The sequence below is a fragment of the Loxodonta africana genome, chromosome 7, assembly GCF_030014295.1.
Source record: "Loxodonta africana isolate mLoxAfr1 chromosome 7, mLoxAfr1.hap2, whole genome shotgun sequence".
Taxonomy (NCBI): Eukaryota; Metazoa; Chordata; class Mammalia; order Proboscidea; family Elephantidae; genus Loxodonta; species Loxodonta africana.
The window spans coordinates 15469364-15475666 of record NC_087348.1 but is presented as its reverse complement, the minus strand read 5'-3'; positions in this window follow the sequence as shown (position 1 = coordinate 15475666).

Below are 6303 nucleotides of genomic sequence, written 5' to 3'. Positions count from 1 at the left end.
TAGATTTTATATTTAGGTCTTTGATCCATTTTGAGCTCATTTTTGTGCATGAAGTGAGGTATGGGTCTCGTTTCATTTTTTTTTTTTTGCAGATGGATATCCAGTTATGCCAGCACCATTTGTTCAAAAGACTGTCTTTTCCTCATTTAACTGTTTTGGGGCCTTTACCAAATATCAACTGCTCATTGTGGTTGCATTTATGTCTAGATTCTCAATTCTGTTTCATTGGTCCATGTATCTGTTGTTGTGCCAGCACCAGGCTGTTTTGACTACTGTGGCGGATTAATAGGTTCTCAAATCAGGTAGAGTAAGGCCTCCCACTTTGTACTTCTTTTTCAGTTATGCTTTATTTATCTGGGGCCTCTTTCCCTTCCATATGAAGTTGGTGATTTGTTTCTCCATCTCACTAAAGAATGTTGTTGGAATTTGGATTGGAACTGCATTAAATCTATAGATTGCTTTTGGTAGAAAGGACATTTTCATAATGTTAGGCCTTCCTATCCATGAGCGAGGTATGTTTTTCCACTTATGTAGGTCTCTTTTGGTTTCTTGCAGAAGTGTTTTGTAGTTTTCTTTGTTTAGGTCTTTTACATCTCTGGTAGGATTTATTCCTAAGTATTTTATCTTTTGAGGGGCTACTGTAAACGGTATTGGTTTGGTGATTTCCTCTTCGATGTTCTTGTTGGTGTAGAGGAATCCAACTGATTTTGGTATGTTTATCTTGTATCCTGAAACTCTGCTGAACTCTTCTATTAGATTCAGCAGTTTTCTTGAGGATTTCTTAGGGTTTTCAGTGTATCAGATCATGTCATCTGCAAATAGAGATAATTTTACTTCTTCCTTGCCAATCTGGATGCCCTTTATTTCTTTATCTAGCCTAATTGCTCTGGCTAGGACCTCCAGCACAATGTTGAATAAGAGTGGTGATAAAGGGCATCCTTCTCTGGCTCCCATTCTCAAGGGGAGTGCTTTCAGACTCTCTCCATTTAGGTTGATGTTGGCTATTGGCTTTGTATAATGCCCTTTATTATGTTGAGGAATTTTCCTTCTATTCCTGTTTTGCTAAGAGTTTTTTTTATCATGAATGGGTGTTGGACTTTGTCAAATGCCTTTTCTGCATCAATTGATAAGATCATGTGGTTCTTGTCTTTTGTTTTATTTGTATGATGGATTACGTTGATTGGCTTTCTAGTGTTCAACCATCCTTGAATACCTGGTATGAATCCCACTTGGTCATGGTGAATTGATTTTGATATGTTGTTGAATTCCGTTGGCTAGAGTTTGTTGAGGATTTTTGCTTCTAAGTTCATGAGGGTCTGTAATTTTCTTTTTTTGTGGTCTCTTGACCTGGTTTTGGTATCAGGGATATGCTGGCTTCATAGATTGAGTTTGGGAGTATTCCATCCTTTCCTATGCTCTGACATACCTTTAGTAGTAGTGTTAACTCTTCTTTGAATGTTTGGTCGAATTTTCTAGTGAAGGCATCTGGGCCAGGGCTTTTTTTTTTTGGGCGTTTTTAAATTACCTTTTCAATCTCTTCTTTTGTTGTGGGTTTATTTAGTTGTTCTACCTCTGTGTTAGTTTAGGTGGGTACTGTGTTTCTAGAAATTCACCCATTTCTTCTAGGTTTTCAAATTTGTTAGAGTAGTTTTTCATAGTAATGTGATATGATTCCTTTAATTTCAGTTTGGTCTGTTGTGATATTGCCCATTGCATTTCTTATTCACGTTTTTGCTTCCTCTCCGGTTTTTCTTTTGTCAGTTTGGCCAATGGTTTTTCAATTTTGTTAATTTTTTCAAAGAACCAGCTTTTGGTCTTGTTAACTCTTTCAATTGTTTTTCTGTTCTCCATTTCGTTTCATTTGCTCTAATTTTTATTATTTGCTTTCTTCTGGTGCCTGAGGGTTTCTTTTGTTGCTCTCTTTCTGTTTGTTCAAGTTGTAGGTATAATTCTTTGATTTTGGCCCCATCTTCTTTTTGTATGTGTACATTTCATGATATAAATTGATCTATGTGCACTGCTTTAGCTGTGTCCCAAAGGTTCTGATAGGAAGTATTTTCATTCTCACTGGATTCTATGGGTTTCTTTATTCCATCCTTAATGTCTTTTATAACCCAGTCGTTTTTGAGCAGGGTATTGTTCAGTTTTCAAGTGTTTGATTTCTTTTCCCTGCTTTTTCTGTTATTGATTTCTACTTTTATGGCTTTATGGTCAGAGAAGATGCTTTGAATATTTTGATGTTTTGGCTTCTGTTATGGCTTGCTTTACTACCTAAGGTGTATGTGTTCTATTCTAGAGAATGTTTCATATGCATTGGAAAAGAATGTATACCTGGTTGCTGTTGGGTCACGTGTTCTATAAATGTCTATGAGTCAAGTTGGTTGATTGTGGCATTTAGGTTTTCTGCATCTTTATTGACCTTCTTTCTTTATGTTCTGTCCTTCACTGAAAGTGGTGTGTTCAAGTCTCCTACTATTATTATGGAGCTGTCTATCTCACTTTTCAATGCTGTTAGAGTTTGTTTCATGTATCTTGAAGCACTGCCTTTGGGTGCCTAAACATTTAATATGGTAATATCCTGCTGTGATATTGTCCCTTTAATCATTGCATAATGTTCTTCCTTATCCTTTGTGGTGGATTTTACTTTAGTCTATTTTGTCAGAAAGTGATATTGCCATTCCTGTTTTTTTTTATTGTTGTTTGATATTTTTTTCCATCTCATGGGTTTTAGTTTGTATCTTTAAGTGCAAGGCATGTCTCTTGTAGCAGCACATGGACGGATTGTGTTTTTTTATCCATTCTGCCACTCTCTATCTCTTTATTGGTGCATTTAGTCCATTTACATTCAGCCTTAATTATGGATAGGAATCAGTTTTGTGCTATCATTTTGGTGTCTTTGTTGTGTGGTGTTGACAGTTTCTTTTTTCCACTCAATTTTTTGTGCTGAGTAGTTTTCCTTTATATATTGTCTTTTCCTTTTTCATTGTTGTTGATGTTGTTTTTGCTGAGTCTTTATGTTTTTCTTGCATTTTATTTTGATGTGTATGATTGGTAGTCTCCTTTGTGGTTACCTTTAATATTTACCCCTTTTTTCTACGTTTAAACCAAACTTTTATTTCTTTATGTAATCTTGACTTCCTCTCCATATGAAAGATATATGACATTTTTTTGTCCCTCTTTATTGACTTAATGTTGTCATCTTTTCCATTATGACTTCGCTGTTTCCCTATCTTGAGAGTTTTTTTTATCTTGATTTGTTTTTGTGATTTCCATGTATGGGTGGATATCTGGTTGCTCTGTCCTGTGTTCTAGCCTTAATTTGATATCTGATGTTATTGATTTTCTAACCAGAGAATTCCATTTAGTATTTCTTGTAGTTTTGGTTTGGGTTTTGCAAATTCCCTAAACTTCTGTTTATTTGGAAATCTCCTAATTTCGCCTTCATATTTGAGAGACAGTTTTGCTGGATATATGATTCTTGGCTGGCAGTGTTTTTCCTTCAATGTTTTGTTTATGTCATCCCATTGCCTTCTTGCCTGCATGGTTTCTGCTGAGCAGTCCAAGCTTATTCTTACTGACTCTCCTTTGTAGGTGACTTTTTGTTTATGCCTAGCCACTCTTTATCTTTAGTTTTGGCAAGTTTGATTATAATACACCTTGTTGACTTTCTTTGGGGATCTACCTTATGTGGGGTTAGATGAGCATCTTCGATAGATATCTTCTCATCCTTCACAATATCAGGGAAGTTTTTTGCCAAAATCTTCCAACAATTCTCTCTGTATTTTCTGTTCCCTGTTCCTGTTTTGTTACCTCAGTCACTTATAGGTTATTTCTCTTGATAGAGTCCCACATGATTCTTAGGGTTTCTTCATTTTTTAAAATTCTTTTACGTGATTTTCTTCTAATATTTTGGTGCCAACTGTTCTATCTTCAGTCTCACTAATTCTGACTTCCATTTCCTCAATTCCGCTCATCTGACTTTCTATTGAGTTGTCTAATTCTGAAATTTTATTGTTAATCTTCTGAACTTCTGATTGTTGCCTCTCTGTGGATTCTTGCGGCCTATTAAATTTGTCATTATGCTCTTGAATAACCTTCTTAATTTCCTCCACTGCTTTATCTGTGTGTTCCATTTGCTTGTTCTGCTTTTTGCCTGATCTCTTGAAGAGTTTTGTACATTAATCTTTTGTATTCTGCCTCTGGTAATTCCAGGAAGACCTATTCAAGTGGAAGACTCCTTGATTCTTTGTTTTAAGAGCTTATTGAAGCGATCATGGTCTGTTTCTTTATGTGATTTGCTATTGACTGTTGCCTTTGTGCCATTTATAAGTTATTGTATGAATTTATTTCATGTTTGCTCACTGTATCCTAGCTTCTTGCTTAGTTTTGTTTTGATATGCCCAAATAGGCTGTTTGAGAGAGCTATCTTGATTATTTGTGCCTTTGAAGCTCTGCTGTTCTGTCATTGGATGGCTACAGCTGTTACCAGGTATATGAGCCTAGGACTGGATTCGCTTTTCTTGTATGGATTCAGCACAGGTGTCCAGGTAGCAGGTCACAAAGTGTATGGTGCAGGCTCTGTTCTTCAGTCTTAGCGGGGTAGGGATGATTGGTGTAGGCACAGGTATCTGGTTGCAATAGGAGTAATGGTCTGAGAAAGGCTGGTGGCTGACAACCATCCCTCAAATGTGTGTGAGGAAAGGATGTCCCTGTTTCCTAGAGTGCACAGGTGGGTGGCTTATGCAGCCAGACCATGGGTACGCAATGCTTTTGGTTGTAAGGGCTGGGAGGTGCCAGTTATCCTTGTACCCCTGTTGTGGGTTGTTAGGTGGCATGGGTGGAGCCAGCAGTCCTCAGCCCCCTGATGTGGGTAGGTGAGGACTGTTTTTAATAGGCAGACCAGTATCAGACATCAAAAACCCACTTCTTCACTGCACAGCTGAAAAAGTTGGAGTCAGGCCTCAGGGACATACACTGTTGCAGTCTGCCAACAAGGGCCTATTTTCCTGAAATAGGCCAACACAGATCCATGCAGGGGTGAAAGGCATTCAGAGTCCATGGACCATTTGTGCTTGGACAGAAGCCGCTTCTACCCTGAGTTCATAGTTTAGGGGAGATTGCAGATTATCCTTTCCTCCAGTTGCTAATTTATTCCTTCTCCAAGGCTGGGAGAATGGCTCAGGATGCGCAGCAGAACCTATCTTAGGCCCAGGAAAACTGACAGCCACTGACGCCGGCTTGGAGCCTAGGGGCATGCTAAATTAGATGCATGTACTTAGCTTTTGCCCAGAGCACTGTTCTTTGATTTCAGAGGCGTGAGTAGACTGTGTGGCTCAATGTCTCTCTCTGAGGAACCCACATCCTGAACACTGCCAGCCCTGCTGCAGTCGTGCCAGGGGATCATGCATGAGGGGCCCTGGTTCCCGCTGAGTCAGGTTCAGGCAATTCCTTGCTGCTTCTGAACTGTTTCTCCCTTCACCTGCCACTCAGTCTGATTTCCTAACTTTGCTTTTGTTGTTCAGGGCTCCTAACTTGTCATATATAATTGCTTCACTTGTTTTTTCAGGTGTTTGTTTTAAGAGGGATCAGTGGAAGTGTCTGACTATTCTGCCATCTTGGCTCCGCCTCTTTGTTTTATGTCTTGATTGCTCCTTTCATGGCTGTTGATTGTGGATCCAAGTAAAATGAAATCCTTGAAAACTTCAGTCTTTTCCTTGTATATCATGATGTTGCTTTTTGGTTCAGTTGTGAGGATTTTTGTTTTCTTTATGTTGAGGTATAATCCACACTGAAGACTATGGTCTTTGATATTTATCAGTAAGTGCTTCAAGTCCTCTTCACTTTCAGCAAGCAAGGTTGTGCCATCTGCATAATACAGGTTGTTAATGAATCTTCTGAAATCCTGATGCCCCATTCTTCCTCAGATAGTCCAGCTTCTTTGATTATTTGCTCAATTACAGATTGAATAAGTATGGTAAAAGAATTCAGCCCTGACGCACACCTTTCCTGACTTTAAACTACACAGTGTCCCCTTGTTCTGTTCAAATGACTGCCTCTTAATCTATGTTCAGGTTACTCATGAGCACAATTAAGTGTTCTGGAATTCCCATTCTTCACAATGTTATCCATAATTTGTTGTGATTCACATCATTGACTGCCTTTGCATAGTCAATAAAACATAGATAAACATCTTTCTGGTATTCTTGGCTTTCACCCAGGATCATCTGACATCAGCAATGATATCCTTTGTTCCATGTCCTCTTCTGAATCCAGCTTGAATTTCTGTCAGTTCCCTGTCAGTGT